Here is an 18,938-nt window from a genome sequence, read left to right on the forward strand (position 1 = left end):
TATTGCTCCACTTCTACAAGGGCTATTTGCATATTCTTGGTATCTAGGTATATCTATGGACCTCAGTGAATGTATTCTCAGTGTCATAAATATTGTGTCTATTACTAGGCTTGCTTAAATTGTGATGAAACAAAGGAAAATATGAATTATGATTTTTCTTTTCATCTTTGACAGTGAATACACCATGATAATAATGACCAAACTTAAAAAACTACCACTGAACTCATTCAGTACCCTCTTGAGATCATGTGTACAAAAGATCTAAGGAAATTAATAAAGGGAAGATGATAAAACTGAAGGTTCTGTATATACAGTACTGAATTCTCCCATCCGGACCAATGCAATTTGAAATATTATTATAGAATATAGAATATATGCTTATACATTACCTTATTATAGCCAATTCGCACATTTATATATATATATATATATATATATATATAGTATCTTTCAAATGGCCGAGTTCAATTTGGATATAGTATCACCAGGCGTGCATAATAACAGATACTGATATTTACTGTAATCGACTGTACTTTTTTATTTCCCCCACAGTGTAACCATTTTGAAACTAATTTCAGATCTAACTGTTCCTACATGGTAACAATAGTGAGGAGAAACTGACTGCGTTTCAATATTTGTCAAAAACGTTACCTTTTGTAGCTTATTATCGCGAATCATAACAATTATTGATATGATTCATTCAGAACGCTGAACTTTGAACCACCATAGTATGTGACAGGAAGTGTAGATCGGAGAAATTTCAACGTTGGCCGATAGCTATAGACCACTACACTTCCGCGTTACATTGAAATCAGGGAGGAGATTGCGGGGGGGTCAAATGAATGGATGTGGACGAGAGCCGTGATGGAAGTGGTTGCCGATACGGCTGTGGGGGTGCTAGAGACATGATCGAATAGACGTTTATGCGCCTCGCTCTCCTGAACACGGCGTGACCCATAACTAATCGATCAGAACTAAATCGGCAGAGAAAAAGCCCATTTTAAAGCACCTATTCCGCATGGACATGCGCAGAGTGCCCATGGAGTCTGGACGACGCGAGATGACGCTCGAATGAATGTGGACTGTTCTATCAGAGGGTGGAGCTTCGGTGGCCAATGTCCTTTCAGCCGAACAAGATAATGAAGAAATGATCCCACTAAATGGCCAGACGCGTCTTATGGCGACATCTACAATTACCTCATTGAGTCTACAGGTAGACTAATGTTTATATTTAAGTGCAGCGGTCTGTAGCCACTTACATGACCATCGAAGCTCCCCCCTCTGATGGAACAGTCCACATTCATTCGAGCGTCATCTCGCGTCGTCCAGACTCCATGGGCACTCTGCGCATGTCCATGCGGAATAGGTGCTTTAAAATGGGCTTTTTCTCTGCCGATTTAGTTCTGATCGATTAGTTATGGGTCACGCCGTGTTCAGGAGAGCGAGGCTCATAAACGTCTATTCGATCATGTCTCTAGCACCCCCACAGCCGTATCGGCAACCACTTACATCACGGCTCTCGTCCACATTCATTCATTTGACCCCCCCGCAATCTCCTCCCTGATTTCAGAATCCCGGAAGTGTTAAGGTGGTCTATGAATCTCCTCTACAAAAAAAAACTACAATTCCCATGGTTCAACATTTCCATTTCCGGGTCAGATAGGCGATTGCATATCGAAAACTTAAAACGATATAAGTACACTTTTAACCTATTGCTAAACTATTGCCAACCTAACGTTTTACATTCTACATGCATTTGTGACATAGTGGTGATGTTAATACTTGAAAACGGTTGATTTTAAAATCACAAATTATTTTCATCATTCATAAAAATATGCCTATATGATTATAATGTCAAAAGGGGTCGGTACCGACCCCGTCGAGTGGAACAGGTTAAGGTTAAGGTTAGGGTTAGGATTAAGGTTAGGGTTAGTTAGGGAACAACATATCAATTGTTGTTGAATATGCGGAAGAGACCCTTCGGCGCTAAACCAATCAGAGAGGGTCTTTGCTGTACGCGATTAGCCAATCAGAGAGCGTCTTCGCAAACATAGGCTACGGGGAAAATCACGCATATTTCCCCTAACAGACTTTCACTTCCGCGTTCGGGATGCGTGATCTGATTGGCCACTGACGTTTCTCGCAGCGCCAATCGAAATAATCAACACAACATAAATGTTCAAAACACGACTTCATTATTGCGCGATCTTGCAGTGATTTGAAGCTTATCTCTGCTCTGTTTACGTTGGGTGGACAAAAGCAGTGAGTTTTAATATTGAGCACGGCATAAGAATAGCCTACCAGTACGCGTCTATTCGAATACCAACCGTTTTGTGCGTTTTGCGAATCTGATTGGCCACTGACGTTTCTGGTCTTGTGACATGTGCGCCCAATCGCGTGACACACCCATTTCCGCCCCGACCAGCAGCAAACTACCTAATGCCTAGTTTATCACTGGTTAATTAAGCTTAGGCGACTCTTTCGAAGTTGGTTAAGGTTAGAGTTTGGAATCAGGGCTGGCGTTCTATCGCCATGCTCTAAGACAAACTCTAACCTTAACCAACTTCGAAAGAGTACCTAAGCTTAACCGGCGAAATAACTTGCCGTCACACGATTGGTGCACATGACACATGACCAGAAACGTCAGTGGCCAATCAGATTAGCAAAACGCACAAAACGGTTGGTATTCGAATATAGGCTACCAGTACATCCTGAACGCGGAAGTGAAAGTATCCGTTAGGGGAAATATACACGCTTCCCGGCAGACTGGACGCATCAAGTAGTGATAGTGATGATAGTCGATACCACACATTTAGGAATCCACCACACACTCTAATCCTTAAATGACCTGTCAATTATATTGTGCTCAAATAACAATCAAGTTGAAGCACGCAGCATAGGCTAATTATAGGTAGATAGCAAGAAAACACACAGCATCTGCTTTAAAGGGACAGTTAAAAAAAATTGTCAAGTTAATTTGATTTGACATGTATGTCAAAAAGGAATGCTGGTGTTTTAAAACCTGTGTGGTGGATTTCTCTGTCCAAACTGTCCAACCATTATGGAAATATGGGTATGTTGGTTGAATCTTGAGTCCCACAGGTCAACAGCTACTGGGAGATTGAATGGGTATGATCAGTACAAACACACGTGGGCTAGTCTCATAGTAGTCGGAACAACATAACAATACTAGGGGGTTTGGCTGTTAAGAGTGGCCCTGGGGGAGACATGGATTAGCATTTCCCTGTGTTAGATAAACCTCTGTTCCCCCTGGGGGAAGTAGGCCACCTCACCAGTTCAAAGGCCGGTGATATTTACACAAGCCGATGGAGACACTATTTAAAATAGGGTAACAGCTGAAGACAGTTGGTTTCACCAAGAGTCCATTGATAACATCTCACTGAACGAATTTACATACAAGTGTCACAAAGCAGGTGGGGCCATAGACCGTTTGGTCACAATGCCTGTTAGATCTTGCAGGCATCCTGTAAGGCCCCAGTAGAGACGAGATGTCTAGGGAGGAGTTAAGCTTCACTACTTCAGTAATTAAAGTACGTTTATAGTCATTAAAGAAACTCCAAATTAAACTACAAATATTACAGTTATGTTGTGCTAATGAGGCTGGACGTAATGATATGAAACATGCATTGTTCATACCCAAAGTGAGCACCAAAGTTGCCATAAAACGTTTTCTTAACCAATCTTTAGAATATCCATAAATACTGACAACTAGCTGTTTATAAGGGATAATGATTAAAAACAACAGGACTGTCTCAAAACCAAGAGGGACAACAATAGCTAAACAGTTGAAACTTCTATATTTAACTAAGAAATATAGACTTCTTTGTTCTTATCACAGAACCAGCAATAAGGCTAAACTTAGTTATAACGTTCCAAATTTCAATCAGAAAACGACAACATTCACGATCAAGTATAGTCCTTGCTAAAATCTTACATTATTAAACTATAAAAATAGATACTGGGGTATAAAACATTAAACTATAATGAAATAGAGAAATATCTTTTTAGAGACATTAAAGCCGGCCTCTTCTAGGGTCAGAGGGGATGACAGGCCTGCTCAAAATGGCCGCTTTAGGGTTTCAACCAATCAACAGCTCTCTCTTCTAAAAAAGTCCTCCCCTTCTGACGTAAGACTAGCATGGTCAGAGGGGGAGGAGTAAAAGCTTTAAAGCTAGCGGTCTAGTGAGAGAGAGCAGAACAAGAACGGACGAAACACACACACACGCTTTCTTGAGCCCAAAACACAGACCCACAGAAGGACGGCAGCAGGAACACAGGAGGAGCGACGAGAGACCAGATTCCTTTGTGGTCACCAGGTCACCGAGGCCTACATTGACCATTCCTTTAGTAACTTTCTTTTGATTAGTCTGGAACAAAGAGCTTGAGGGCATAGTCTCAATTGGTATCTTTGTTTCATTGCACGTTTTGAATTCAAGCCTTTTGTTATTTCACTTTTGAAATAAAGCTGCATCTGAGAACAAGCAAACTCTCATCGTCTTGATTTCACTCTCCTGCTCCGCCGTCATTACAAGACCATTCCTGGCCTTTTTAAGTAAAAGGGAATTAGAGACGGACAGACACAACGCAGAGTAGGACGATCTGGTTCTTTATATAAGAACCATAGACCCTTGTTACTTCAAATTGGTGCTGTGTCCCTTGTCCTAAGGCGCTCAGAATTTTTTTTCCTGACTCTCGGCTAATCGGCGTCTGGGAGATCGGGTTCATCACGACAGTCTCCTGTGAATCTACAAAGAGATCAGGTGAGTGAATACGGGGCCGTGATGGATGAAATTACGGGGCGTTCAGGTCGAACGGGGGTTGAGACCTATGGTTACCTCATGAGTGTCTCTCGAGGGGGGAGATAATGGGGCGTTGGGGTGCGTAGCGCGCAGTGTATCGTATTGATTAGTTCAATCAGCCAGCGGGGACGTTTTTAGTACGTTTCTCGCAAATTGAAGTGCCGGGCTGCACTAGACGAAATGGTCCCTGATCGTGGCCTCAGTAGTTTTGTGTCAAGAAGGCCCGGTGGGATGCATCCTGGTTAATAGATGGACCCAAGTCGTTTTTTCCGGAAAAGTGCATGATGAGTTGAGATATTTTTTTCGTGTCTGAGCAAGTGGATGAATTATGTGTGTACGTTTGCTAGGATCTCGGTCGACTGCGTCACCGGCCGGTCAGAGAGCGTGATGGCCCTGTTTATAGTCACAGAAACGCAGGAAGTGGGACTGTGAGGTGACTGGACAGTGTTGGCGTAATACATCTGGCTCGGGTGATGCAGGATCTCCGCTCGTGGTCGTCTCTCAAACGACGGCAGGCGGGGAGCTGAACCATCGGCGAAACGATGCGTCATTGCCACTCTAGTCCAACACTGCTCAGGTCACGAAATCAGATGTGTGTAAAGAGGGTGTCAATATGATAATGTGCGTTACGGGTCGCGAGATAATTAACGTGGGGAAATAGGCAAAGAGGGGTCTACCGAAGCTACACGTAGGCTTTTGAAAATATCGTACCAGGCTAGCCGGTCACCGTTTCAAATCGACGGGGGGGGGGATTTTCTCTGGGAGATATCAGCCGAACTAAATATAGATGAATCCGTGATTAAGGATTGGTTAAGAGGATTAGGAGGAGGCTGATGTTGTTTGTCAACCAGTGAGATTGGTTGATTACAAAAAACGATAGTCGGCGGAAATCCAATTTAGAACGTGTTTGACTTCGGAGCATATTTCAGTACACGTTTCGTCGTGGCAAAAGGTGAACAAAAGTACTTAGCAACAATTCGTTTCAATATGCTGTTTGTAAGGTAAACGTTCAGTGCATGTATAGTGTACTAATGCTCTTAAGCGCGGTGAAAATGAGTGCGGCGAAACTGTTGAAAATAGTAACAATGTGTGGGGATACTAGTGTTAAAGCTAGGAAAACATTGAGGCTAAGGCCCGAGCTATCGACTAGCTAAGAGCTCAAGATAGCCTTTCGAGAACGGAGAACAACAAACACTTTGAACCAGAAGTCGTGCTAGCAATACAAGTATGAAAGTTATATTTTTGAGCTATAAAAATAAGCGCTTATGTTGGACTTAAAGTTTATTCAATATTGTAGGCCGCTGCGTCGTGGCTAAGCGGCTACCTAGCTGTGTGCTATATGCTACTAGGAGTTATTCAATATTGTAGGCCGCTCATCGTGGCTAGCGGCTACCTAGCAATATTGTAGGCCGCTCGTCGTGGCTCGCGGCTACCATCTATATGCTACTAGCGGCTACCTAGCAATATTGTAGGCCGCTCGTCGTGGCTCGCGGCTACCATCTATATGCTACTAGCGGCTACCTAGCAATATTGTAGGCCGCTCGTCGTGGCTCGCGGCTACCATACTACTGGGATTGTTCAATACTGAATGATTGTGAATGAATGGAAGCGTATGATTAAGGTAATGTGTATTGCTGATTATGTATGTTTGAAGCATGTCTGTTAGTGGTTAGGAATGAATGCCATGTATGTGTAGGATATTGTTGTGTTATTATGAAATTCTAGTGACCAACGACCGCAGGGAAATGTAATGAAAGACGCCGTTTTATGAGGCTATCGAGAAGTGGCAGTTGTTAGCTGCTACGTTAGCCACGGAGGTGACCGAAGTTAATTATGGACGGGGCGTCGGGGTATCGAGTGTATGGAAGCGATCGGGAGTGTCAGGAGGCTATTTGGGTGTGTAGTGTACGTTAGAATTTTCGGATTCGGTGGATTTAAGGTAATTTTTTAATGAAATAAGGAATCGAATAAGGCGGAGAGTTTGACCCGGAAGTCGTTCTGAGCTCTGCTAGATCAATGGCGGCAGCCGGCGGCGGGGTCAAGCTAGTGTTTGGAATGGCCTATGTATGTTGTAATGTTTTTGTTTTGATTAAGTCTGTACACTGGCGTTTGAGGGGATTGGAGTTCTGTTGTGGGGTGGAGCTGTGTGGTGCTGCCATTGCGGTGTGTCGGCCCGCGCGGCAAAACGGGACAATATGCCGTTTGGGGCAGTTATTGCGGGGTCATGGTTGAAGCTAAGCTAATGCTAGCTAGCCGCGCTGGCTATCACACAAATGGCTAACGAAGCTAATATGCTAAGCTACCTATGCTGACGGCGTAGCATGGTGGGACTCTCGGGATATCTCGCGATGTGCTAGTAATATGACTTGACATGTAAACAAGAAGCGCGGCCATCTTGGTAGGGGCGCGGGGCGTCCATTTTGAGGGATTTATTTTTTCTAGGTGATGTTTGTTTGGGATTGCAGTAGAGGGCGGCGGAGGCCAGGTTTAGGTTTCCATTCAAAACTGCTTAGGTTTTCGTAAATTCCTACACACAGGAGTTTTTTTTCTTTTAAAGGTTAATTTGATAGTGGAATTAGATTGTTATGCTGTAGTAATGTTAGTAGTTTCGTTTAATCTAGTAGTGGGATGTGGGGTCTCGGCTTCCTCCCCCCTCCCTCCCTCCCTCCCTCCCCTCCTTCTCCTCTCCCTCCCTCCCTCTCTCTCTCTCTCCCTCCTTCTCTCCCTCCCTCTCTCCCCTCCTCTCTCCTCTCCCCCTCCCCTCCTTATCCTCTCCCTCCCTCCCTTTCTCTCTCTCTCCCTCTCCCTCTCCCTCTCCCTCTCTCTCTCTCTCTCTCTCTCTCTCTCTCTCTCTCTCTCTCTCCCCCTCTTCCCTTCCCCCTCCCTTCCTCCCCTTCCTCTCCCCATTTCCCTCTCTCTCCTCTTCACTCCTTTCCCTTTTCTTTCCTTCCTTGAGTGGGGTTGCTTCACTTAGTGGTAAGTCTTCGGCACCCCCCCCTCCCCAATGTACTTTCCTTGGTTCACTTAGTGGTAATGTTCTGTGCCCCCCCCCCTCTTTCCTTGCTATTGAGTTGATGTTAAGTAGGAGGCTTTAGGCTTGGGACTGTCAGTTTACACGGTTGTGGCCGGTTTTGGGTGCTGGTGATGAGTGAGGAGGATGGAGCAGGCAGTGTTGAGTTGATGGGTGGGTGGAGCAATGTGGGGGGTGGATTTGGGAGCGCACAGGTGTTTTAGGAAGTGGGATGAGGTACAGTGGTACGCGCCCTCCCTTTCTCTTTCTCTCCCCCTCCTCTTTCTCTCACCCCCCTCGCTTCCTGCTGTAAGCTTCGCCAGTAAGAGTGTGCGTCACATGGGGTGATGGGAACTCAACAGCGCTTAGGAGCCACGTCACAGGGCGTTCATGATGGTGTAGCCGTAAGTCAAGGCGTACTTTGGCGTTATGTGTGCATTGGTGGTTCAGTGGTAGGATTCTCGCCTGCCAGGGGTGGTATGTAGGTATGTGCAATTTTTCCATGGTAGGGTGGTTCTAGTGCTAGTGTAGGTTCGGGCGAACAAGGTGTGTATTTTTTATTGTTTTTGGTCGGGGGTACCAGCTCCCAACTCCCCCACTGTGGTCGCAGGGGGTCGGGGGTGCATTGGGGTACGGATTTAGGCTTTGTGTCATGTTATGTGTGGGTATTTAGGTGAGGGTGTTTTGTTGTTGTTGATTTTAATCTAAGGTGCTGTGTGAGTGCAGCGGGGGTTGAAAGTTGTGTGAATTTTGAATATCCTTGTGGGGAGCCCGGGGATTCTCTTTCAGGTCGCTACTGGGAGGGGGTGTCTTGGGCTGCGAATGGCGGACCGGTGGGATATCATTGGTCTGCAGGGTTTTCAATGGGGATAGTGTCTGCACCTGTAATTTATTGAACAGGTAGTGGGACGCTGTGCCAAGCCACGGGAATTCGGTGATATGAGTCACTGAAAATTATTTTTTTTCTCGTGAGATGGAAGCGTGGACTTAACACCTGAAATTAGGTGTTAATGGGGGAATGTGTATTAATTATGAATAAATTATGTGAATACTGTGGTGTAAAAAGCGATGTATGATAGGAATACATTTTAGACTTTCTCAGATAGAAATAAATACAGCTACACATAGATAGAAATGTTATAATTACATATACACATAGTCATTAAACTGACGGTAGGATTTAGAATATTTTATGAGAAAGGAATTACAAATTCATTAAGGCTTTCTCAGATAGAAATAAATACAGCAACACATAGAAGCTAATGTTAGAATTTAAACTACACATAGTCATTATCCAGCACAGATGTTTAGAAAATGATAGGCTGTAAAACTAATTCTGATTGTTTAAAGGACCATCAACGTACCAAGTATGGGAGAGGTTGATGTACAATGGGCAGTCCGCAGAGTCGTGTGAGGGGATACACGACAAGAGGATTTGAAGATCCAGTTTTGCAGATAGGACAACAGACAGAGCACAGCTATGGCTGTGTCGTTATGATTCAAAAGAAAATTGCACTAACTCTCTCTAAAGTGATATTAGTATAGACGATGCGCAACATTTCCATGCTTAAAGATAATGATGGATTGTGAAGCAAATACCACTGCTAATTAAGTGTATGTTTTTTCTTTCTTTCTCCACAGCTGCTCGAGGGCGGACAGAAGCAGTGCTGACGATTCCAAACTCCAACTGGGGAACAATTGACTGTTAAAGTCTGGGTATAGTATACTAAGCGTTTTGTCAATTCCTGTCTGCACCAATAGAATCTGCCAGTGTGAGTGATTTTAACTCAAGGTTGTAAAAATAGGTTGAAATACAGAGAAACTTGTTTTTCCAAACGGTAACATTATAAGTGGATGAGAGGCGAGTGTGAATGTTAAATATAGAAGCAAATTCACCAACTTTGATAGGAGCAATTAGAAGAAAAAATAAGTTAACAAAAACGAGAGTTGACAATTAGTCTATTTCATTAACCCATAGTATAATAAATAGAAGCAATATAAAAATGGCCAACAGTAGTCAGGCCAATGGTGGGGAAATGCCGATAACTTCTGTAGACATTTCATTGACCGCATTGAGTAGTGACATTAACCTGATTGATTTGAATATGACTGATTCCCCCCATGTGACGAACGGGTCAGAAGGATGTGGAATGTTAACTTTGCCTCCAACACAGGGGGGCCCTGCGCAAAAACTGCAACAAGTGCCGAGGAGACCACCCTGGCAGTCACCAGGACGAGGTGGAAACAGAAGAGGTGGAGCGAATGGATCCAGACCTCAGCCAGGGTCAATAGAGTGCTGGTCGTGCGGAAATAGCGGACATATATCGAGGGACTGTGATCAGGACTTTCAACGCAGAAGAGGAGGCCCTCGATGGGTGCACAGAGGTAGGGCCGGCTACGGGCAAAACCAGGGTCGGTATCAAGAACAGTGTCCACAGCCCGCAAGCTCCCCCTGTCCAGGACCCCCTCAGCACCAGAGTCAAGATGAGAGGCGGGGCCCAGAGATGGGACGTCAGACCGCCAGCGCTGAGATGGGGGAAGAGGCGCCGACCTATAGACAACAGCTACAACAGAGAGCGTTTATAGAAGCGTTCGAACGACATGAGGCAGTTCATCGAGACCTGATGAAGACACAGCGGGAGATTGGTCAAGCCGCACACGAGACGCAGAGACTGGAGCAAGAACTGGCGAGAAAGAATGTACTGCTGAATGGTACAGTGTGTGATGTCATGCTTCGGGCGTCGGAATTAGGCCGCCGTGATCAAGCAATGCCCTGTGCCCCGTTGCCCGGACAGGGAGCGGGGCCGCGACAGGGTGCTGAGAGCCTCGGGCGGGGTGAGTTTCCAGACCCCTCCCAACAGCAGGCTCAAAGGACGGCGGCTGAACGGAACAGGTATGTGGTTTTCTCCCCAGACCAGGCTCAAGGGGGGGGAAACCAGGAATGGACTGTCAGAGGAAAGAGCCATGGAGGTAATAGCCAAGAGCAAGGACAGAAACGGGGACAGGTTTCTGGACCTGTGGACTGATAAGTCATTATCAAAGGTCATGTCTGCAGAGGCCGCCGGCAGAATAGACGAATATGAATAGATATTAAAAATAAAAATGTATTGAATAAAAAATGCTACTGACTAGAATAAAAAAAAATAGAAAAGAAAATATATAGAGGGGTTAGGTGATTAGGTTATGTGTGTAAGTTACTAAAATGGATGTGCGACTAACGTGGAATGATGGCGTAGCTGACAGGTGCATGAGCTAATCGTACTAACCAAAACTGGTGGTTAAACAGTTAATATTAGACATTTAATATTAGACAGAGAAATGATGTGACACTACTTCAGATAGTGATCAGTAGTAAATATCCATGCTTGAGCAATAAGTGGATTGGTCAAAGGGTGGACTGCATGATTAAGAAATTAAGAAGACACAGTCTTTCCTAGGTTTTTATGATATTGATAGATGGGCATTAACAATCATGAATAATGGATTTAGAAGTTTATTTCGTTTTATTTTTTCTTTCCTAGTTTTTTTATAAGCAATTTCTGCCTCAGGCCGGAAGTTTTCATTTAGTTTCTTAGTATATACGGGGGTGGTTACGCCCCTAGATGATAGGTTAATTTTGTTTCTAGGAGTGAGTTGAAAAAGCGATGCTCACAAATTTTGTTTATTGTTTTCAATTGTTGTTTTGGGATGTTTTTCTTTGTTTTGTTTCTTTTCTCTATTTTTTCTTAGGAACCCGACAGGCTGGGAGTGATCTCGACACAGCAGGACTGGTAGTATATGTCTATATAGTGGACTGAGAACAATGTGAATGGACTAGAGCTGGTTCATGGTTTTGTTCTCCGCTCATTAAGAATCCAGATCTAGGATATGGGGGGTTGTGTCGCGATTGGTGGAGTGTTGGAAAACATGATTCTCTGTACATTGATAAGCTCAGTAGGTTTTGGTCGCCATTGGCCAAATAGCCTTTGTGTAGGGTGTGGACATGTGTAATTGATAATTGGCTTATGAGAGACTCTGTGATGGCTTGTTAGAGGCTGGCAGAGCGTGTGAAAGATGTGTGTTTAAAGGCGACTGTGGTTTGTTGCCGTGCGTGTAGGATCTGTTGGAGGAGGGGTCTCGTCAGTACTGGCTGTCCGGCCCAAGGGAGCTGTCCAGAAATGGAGGTATGATTGTGAAAATAGTATTCCACATCAAAGGGTGGTGGGGATATTATACTGTGTTGAACTTGAGACATTGGTCTAGTAATAGAGAGTACAGCACAAAGTAATGAGAGCCATGTGAATTTTTCTGAATATTGAATATTAACGATAAGGAGCCATGAAATATATAGATAACTGATTTGGAAAACGAATGTATTATCAATGCAGAACAGTAGAGGTGAATCTGGCAAGGAAATGTGAACTTCCAATCAAATTGTCTGTTGTACATAACAAATTTATATAACAATAACAGGACAGAGGGAAAATGTTTTCCTTCTGTGAAGACTGGAGCAGTATCAAGACTGCACACAACCGGAAGGAGACCGTGAATAGCACAAGGCAGAAGGATGTCTTCGACCACAAAGAGTTATCAAGAAACCGCAGGAGGTTGATGAGGGATAACTTGCAGGATGAAAGCTAATGCTAATTGGAGATCTCAGTGATCCATTGAAGGGAGCAGAATTGTAGAGATTTTTTTTTATTTTTGAGCTCCCTCTTTTCTTAGAAATGTTTAGATCTTTTTGTGCGGTGCAATAATCTTTTCTTTCAGAGTCAGACACACAATATAGACATGTTTGGTTAAATACACATAAGTATAGTGAAATAAACAGAAAAGCGGATAAATGGTACAATGTTCTTTTTGTATAGAGAAACGGACCTAGACTGGATGTCAACTTCTAATAACTGATAAACTGTGTGGGAATGTGAATAACGAGGGTGTTGAATGAATTTGGTACTGTACAGAAATGAACTGTGTTTTAGAGATTCTTAAATTTTTTTGGTTTTTTAATGTGATTTTGCTGAGGTTAAAAGGTTATGGTATCTGTATGGTGTACGACCAGTTTGATTGAGAAGTCAATAGCAGGTATACGTGGGTATATAAACCCACGACGGGGGACTGTGGTGGATTTCTCTGTCCAAACTGTCCAACCATTATGGAAATATGGGTATGTTGGTTGAATCTTGAGTCCCACAGGTCAACAGCTACTGGGAGATTGAATGGGTATGATCAGTACAAACACACGTGGGCTAGTCTCATAGTAGTCGGAACAACATAACAATACTAGGGGGTTTGGCTGTTAAGAGTGGCCCTGGGGGAGACATGGATTAGCATTTCCCTGTGTTAGATAAACCTCTGTTCCCCCTGGGGGAAGTAGGCCACCTCACCAGTTCAAAGGCCGGTGATATTTACACAAGCCGATGGAGACACTATTTAAAATAGGGTAACAGCTGAAGACAGTTGGTTTCACCAAGAGTCCATTGATAACATCTCACTGAACGAATTTACATACAAGTGTCACAAAGCAGGTGGGGCCATAGACCGTTTGGTCACAATGCCTGTTAGATCTTGCAGGCATCCTGTAAGGCCCCAGTAGAGACGAGATGTCTAGGGAGGAGTTAAGCTTCACTACTTCAGTAATTAAAGTACGCTTATTTTCATTAAAGAAACTCCAAATTAAACTACAAATATTACAGTTATGTTGTGCTAATGAGGCTGGACGTAATGATATGAAACATGCATTGTTCATACCCAAAGTGAGCACCAAAGTTGCCATAAAACGTTTTCTTAACCAATCTTTAGAATATCCATAAATACTGACAACTAGCTGTTTATAAGGGATAATGATTAAAAACAACAGGACTGTCTCAAAACCAAGAGGGACAACAATAGCTAAACAGTTGAAACTTCTATATTTAACTAAGAAATATAGACTTCTTTGTTCTTATCACAGAACCAGCAATAAGGCTAAACTTAGTTATAACGTTCCAAATTTCAATCAGAAAACGACAACATTCACGATCAAGTATAGTCCTTGCTAAAATCTTACATTATTAAACTATAAAAATAGATACTGGGGTATAAAACGTTAAACTATAATGAAATAGAGAAATATCTTTTTAGAGACATTAAAGCCGGCCTCTTCTAGGGTCAGAGGGGACGACAGGCCTGCTCAAAATGGCCGCTTTAGGGTTTCAACCAATCAACAGCTCTCTCTTCTAAAAAAGTCCTCCCCTTCTGACGTAAGACTAGCATGGTCAGAGGGGGAGGAGTAAAAGCTTTAAAGCTAGCGGTCTAGTGAGAGAGAGCAGAACAAGAACGGACGAAACACACACACACGCTTTCTTGAGCCCAAAACAGAGACCCACAGAAGGACGGCAGCAGGAACACAGGAGGAGCGACGAGAGACCAGATTCCTTTGTGGTCACCAGGCCACCGAGGCCTACATTGACCATTCCTTTAGTAACTTTCTTTTGATTAGTCTGGAACAAAGAGCTTGAGGGCATAGTCTCAATTGGTATCTTTGTTTCATTGCACGTTTTGAATTCAAGCCTTTTGTTATTTCACTTTTGAAATAAAGCTGCATCTGAGAACAAGCAAACTCTCATCTTCTTGATTTCACTCTCCTGCTCCGCCGTCATTACAAGACCATGCCTGGTCTTTTTGAGTAAAAGGGAATTAGTAACGGACAGACACAACGCAGAGTAGGACGATCTGGTTCTTTATATAAGAACCATAGACCCTTGTTACTTCACCTGTACCTTATTTTTCCATCAATAATGGGGACAACATTTTTTGTTACTGGTAGCCTACACTGTAAAAAATTTATGTTTTTTCACGGGAAATTCACTGTATTATTTTACAGATTACTTTTGTTTTTCTACTTTAAGTGTAAATGCCATAAAATACAGTAAATTATCTTTTATAAAAATATTAACCACTAATAAAGGTTGTAATTTGTAAATGTATTTGATTTACTGTAATTTGACAGTAAGTATTTGGCAACCATTGATGCCAGACCTTTACCGTTTTCTTGCAGCTTTTTTTCTTACAGTATACAGTATTGCGAGAGACCGTGAAGTATATTGTGAGCAGAGCGCTGGTTTCCAAAGAAAAATTCAACTGGAGATTGGTCATCCTGGGCACACGGAGAACAAAGGTTAGATCAGGAAATATCAACGAGTACAGCAAGGCTTAGGTTCAGTCTTCTTACTTGGAAGGTAGTTTAACACTCCCACGACGAGGAGACAGGATCCGAAGTACCTTCTGGCTGATGAGTAGATGAGTGACAGCTGTTTTGATGAGGGGATGGGTGACAGCTGTGTTGAGTGGAGAGCTGGCGGCGTGCGAGAGTGTGGGAGAGGATGAGGAGGAGTGAAGGTGTGTGGAGGATGTGGAGGGATGACGAGGAGGAATGAGAAAGGCCCTTGCTGTGATTACAACAGTTTTATTCAGCAGGCAAAGCAAAGCAGGTTTCACAGCACAGCAAACGATAGGTCCCTCCATGACAACAGTCTCAGCTAGGCTGCGTACCTAGCAATGGTCAAACCGGGTTCTTGTTGACCCCTATTCTCATAAAAAATGAGCTGCTCCAAATCACACGTATTACAAATGTTTCTTTGATAAACAGGTTTATCAAACCTGAGTCAGGGCCCCACCCTAGCTGGTTATCTGGGTTTCTGTGTGTGTGTGTGTGTGTGTGTGTGTGTGTGTGTGTGTGTGTGTGTGTGTGTGTGTGTGTGTGTGTGTGTGTGTGTGTGTGTGTGTGTGTGTGTGTGTGTGTGTGTGTGTGTGTGTGTGTGTGTGTGTGTGTGTGTGTGTGTGTGTGTGTGTGTGTGTGTGTGTGTGTGTGTGTGTGTGTGTGTGTGTGTGTGTGTGTGTGTGTGTGTGTGTGTGTGTGTGTGTGTGTGTGTGTGTGTGTGTGTGTGTGTGTGTGTGTGTGTGTGTGTGTGTGTGTGTGTGTGTGTGTGTGTGTGTGTGTGTGTGTGTGTGTGTGTGTGTGTGTGTGTGTGTGTGTGTGTGTGTGTGTGTGTGTGTGTGTGTGTGTGTGTGTGTGTGTGTGTGTGTGTGTGTGTGTGTGTGTGTGTGTGTGTGTGTGTGTGTGTGTGTGTGTGTGTGTGTGTGTGTGTGTGTGTGTGTGTGTGTGTGTGTCATTTGAAACTAGTGTGTGCTCAATTCATTTGCATTGGCTCTGATGAAGGGAAGCTGATGTGCCATAATTACTGGTGTTATTTATTTGTCTAATAGCCATGTGAGTGTGTCTATATGGGTGAGAGTGGGTGTTTGTGTGTTTGAGGTATTGTGTGTGTAGTTATTAATATGTGAGTGTGTCTATATGTGTGAGAGTGGGTGTTTGTGTGTGTGTGAGGTATTGTGTGTGTTAGTTAATCAGGTTACACAAAAACCAAGGGCCCCTAGCCTTCAGTCCCTCAGACATCTCAAATACACATAATCAATATTATTTATCTAGCTAGTTTTAACTTACTCTTAAATTGATTGGCCATATGAATTAAATGTTACTTCAATCGCTTTAGCCGGCAGCTGCAAAACGGGCTCCAATGTAATCGCATGGAGCAATCATCCACGCCAAAGTAGTGTACGTCCACTAAAAGTGATTGTTTGTGAAGTGTCTGAAGACTTCTATAAATTTTTCTACAGTCTGACTTAAACAGAAGTCTTGCTCTGTTGCAGGAAGAGTACGGTGGAAACTTGAGTGAGTTGGTGAGGAAGATTGAGAGGAGTACAGAAAGCGTTTTGTTATTAGAAAAATGGTTCGTATTTGTGTATATCCGAATCGTACCAACAAAATGTTGAGACACACTTTGCACAGTTTTCATGGATAGTGGATTTCATGGATAGTGGAATGGAAAGAGAATGGAAGAAGCGTAAACACAAAGCTCTATCTCTCTAGGGATCCTTTACATAATGTTGTCAGACACATACAATGTCAATCTGATCCTGTCAGTGGCGAAAAAAGCTCTTCTAGACTAGTGGACGTACAGTATACTTTGACGTGCATGATTGACCTGTGTGATTACATTGCAGCAGCCGGCTGAAGCTTCTCCTTCAATACTGGATCAATTACAAAAATTGTTGTCCCTATTATTCCTTTAGATCCTTAGATAAAGGTAGAATAAAGTATGATTAAATTAAAACATGGAATAACATAAGAGATATAATATATGAAAATGTGTAAAAGTGTCGAATGTATGCAACAGTATTGCACAACTATGAGACATGAGATAATGGAATGAGATTAATAGAACGTGACACTTTAACCTGTTCCACCCCAGGTGAAAATCAGTAAAAATGTATACCTAGGTAAATGGAATATTGCTCCACTTCTACAAGGGCTATTTGCATATTCTTGGTATCTAGGAACATCTATGGACCTCAATGAATGTATTCTCAGTGTCAGAAATATTGTGTCTATTACTAGGCTTGCTTCAATTCTGATGAAACAAAGGAAAATATGAATTATGATTTTTCTTTTCATCTTTGACAGTGAATAAAACCATGATAATAATGACCAAACTTAAAAAACTGCCACTGAGCTCATTCAGTACCCTCTTGAGATCATGTGTACAAAAGATCTAAGGAAATTAATAAAGGGAATATGATCAAATTGAAGGTTCTGTATATACAGTACTGAATTCTCCCATCCGGACCAATGCAATTTGAAATATTATTATAGAATATAGAATATATGCTTATACATTACCTTATTATAGCCAATTCGCACATTTATATATATATACATATAGTATCTTTCAAATGGCCGAGTTCAATTTGGATATAGTATCACCAGGCGTGCATAATAACATATACTGATATTTAATGTAATCGACTGTACTTTTTTATTTCTCCCACAGTGTAATCATTTTGTAACTAATTTCAGATCTAATTATTCCTACATGATTACAATAGTGTGGAGAAACTGACTGCGTTTCAATATTTGTCAAAAACGTTACCTTTTGTAGCTTATTATCGCGAAACATAACAATTATTTATATGATTCATTCAGAACGCCGAACTTTGAACGACCATAGCGGACCACAGGAAGTGTAGTTTGCAGAAATTCCAACACTGGCAGATAGCTAGCGAGGTCCTCTTGAAAATGGCCGCAAAATTCTGATCGTTCAACATTTTCATTTCCGCTTCCGGGTCAAAAACGCGAGTTGAAAATAAAAACTTAAAATGATATAAACTCACTTTTAACCTATTGCTAAACTATTGCCAACCTAACGTTTTACATTCTACATGTATTTGTGACATAGTAGTGATAATAATACTTGAAAACGTTTGATTTTAAAAACGTTAATTTATTGCATCACTCATAAAAATATTAATATATGATAATAATGTCAAAAAGGGGTCGGTACCGTCCCCGTGGGGTGGAACAGGTTTTATGACAATGAGAATTTGTGCAAAAAAGTAAAAGTGACAAGTGAATAGTATTTTCCATTGGGCATGTAGCAAAGTGCCCTCTAAGTAGCATAAGTGTCCCCCTTACCCAGAATTAAATAAATTAAAGTCCTCTCGCCGTCCATTCATCGGACGAACAATTGAGAGGTCAAGTCTTGCTGGGGGTCGCGCAGGACATTAAAAGCGCGACAAATAGAGAACGAATTTGATTTCAGGAATCATTGTACCCTGATGCACCCCCCCCCCCCCCCCCCGCCACACACTCAAGTCTACTGAAGAATGAAGAATGCTCGAGGTCACTGCGCTGGGCCACGCTGGGGAATCAGTCAAGATAATACCCAACACCGTGCCAGGAACAGAGTGAAGCTGTCTGGAATAGATAAGATGGATGGCAGGCTGTTGATGGATGTCTGTATTTACAATGCCAAGTGCTTATGCTAGCCATATTGCTAGCCAATGTACAATCAATTGACAATAAACTGGATGACATCCGAGCAAGGATTCAATATCAAAGAGACGTTAGGGACTGCAACGTCCTCTGCTTCACCGAGACATGGCTAACACCGGACGTCCCAGATCACGCAATTCAACCAGCGGATCACTTCTTTATCCATCGCAAGGATCGGTCATCAGAGTCCGGTAAACAACGTGGAGGAGGTATTGCCTTCATGTTTAACAAAAATTGGAGCGATCCAACTAACGTG

At 42.8% G+C, this 18,938-nt stretch overlaps 1 protein-coding gene across 1 annotated transcript in view; it reads right to left on the reverse strand.

Moving 5' to 3' along the window:
• Positions 1-18,938, reverse strand: part of LOC311245369 (uncharacterized protein) — a gene marked incomplete at its 5' end in the record, with an annotated part of 67,490 nt that overhangs the window by 12,344 nt on the left and 36,208 nt on the right. The gene's annotated exons all lie outside the window — the stretch shown is intronic.

The sequence above is a fragment of the Notolepis coatsorum genome, assembly GCF_963971535.1.
Source record: "Notolepis coatsorum genome assembly, chromosome: 18".
Taxonomy (NCBI): Eukaryota; Metazoa; Chordata; class Actinopteri; order Aulopiformes; family Paralepididae; genus Notolepis; species Notolepis coatsorum.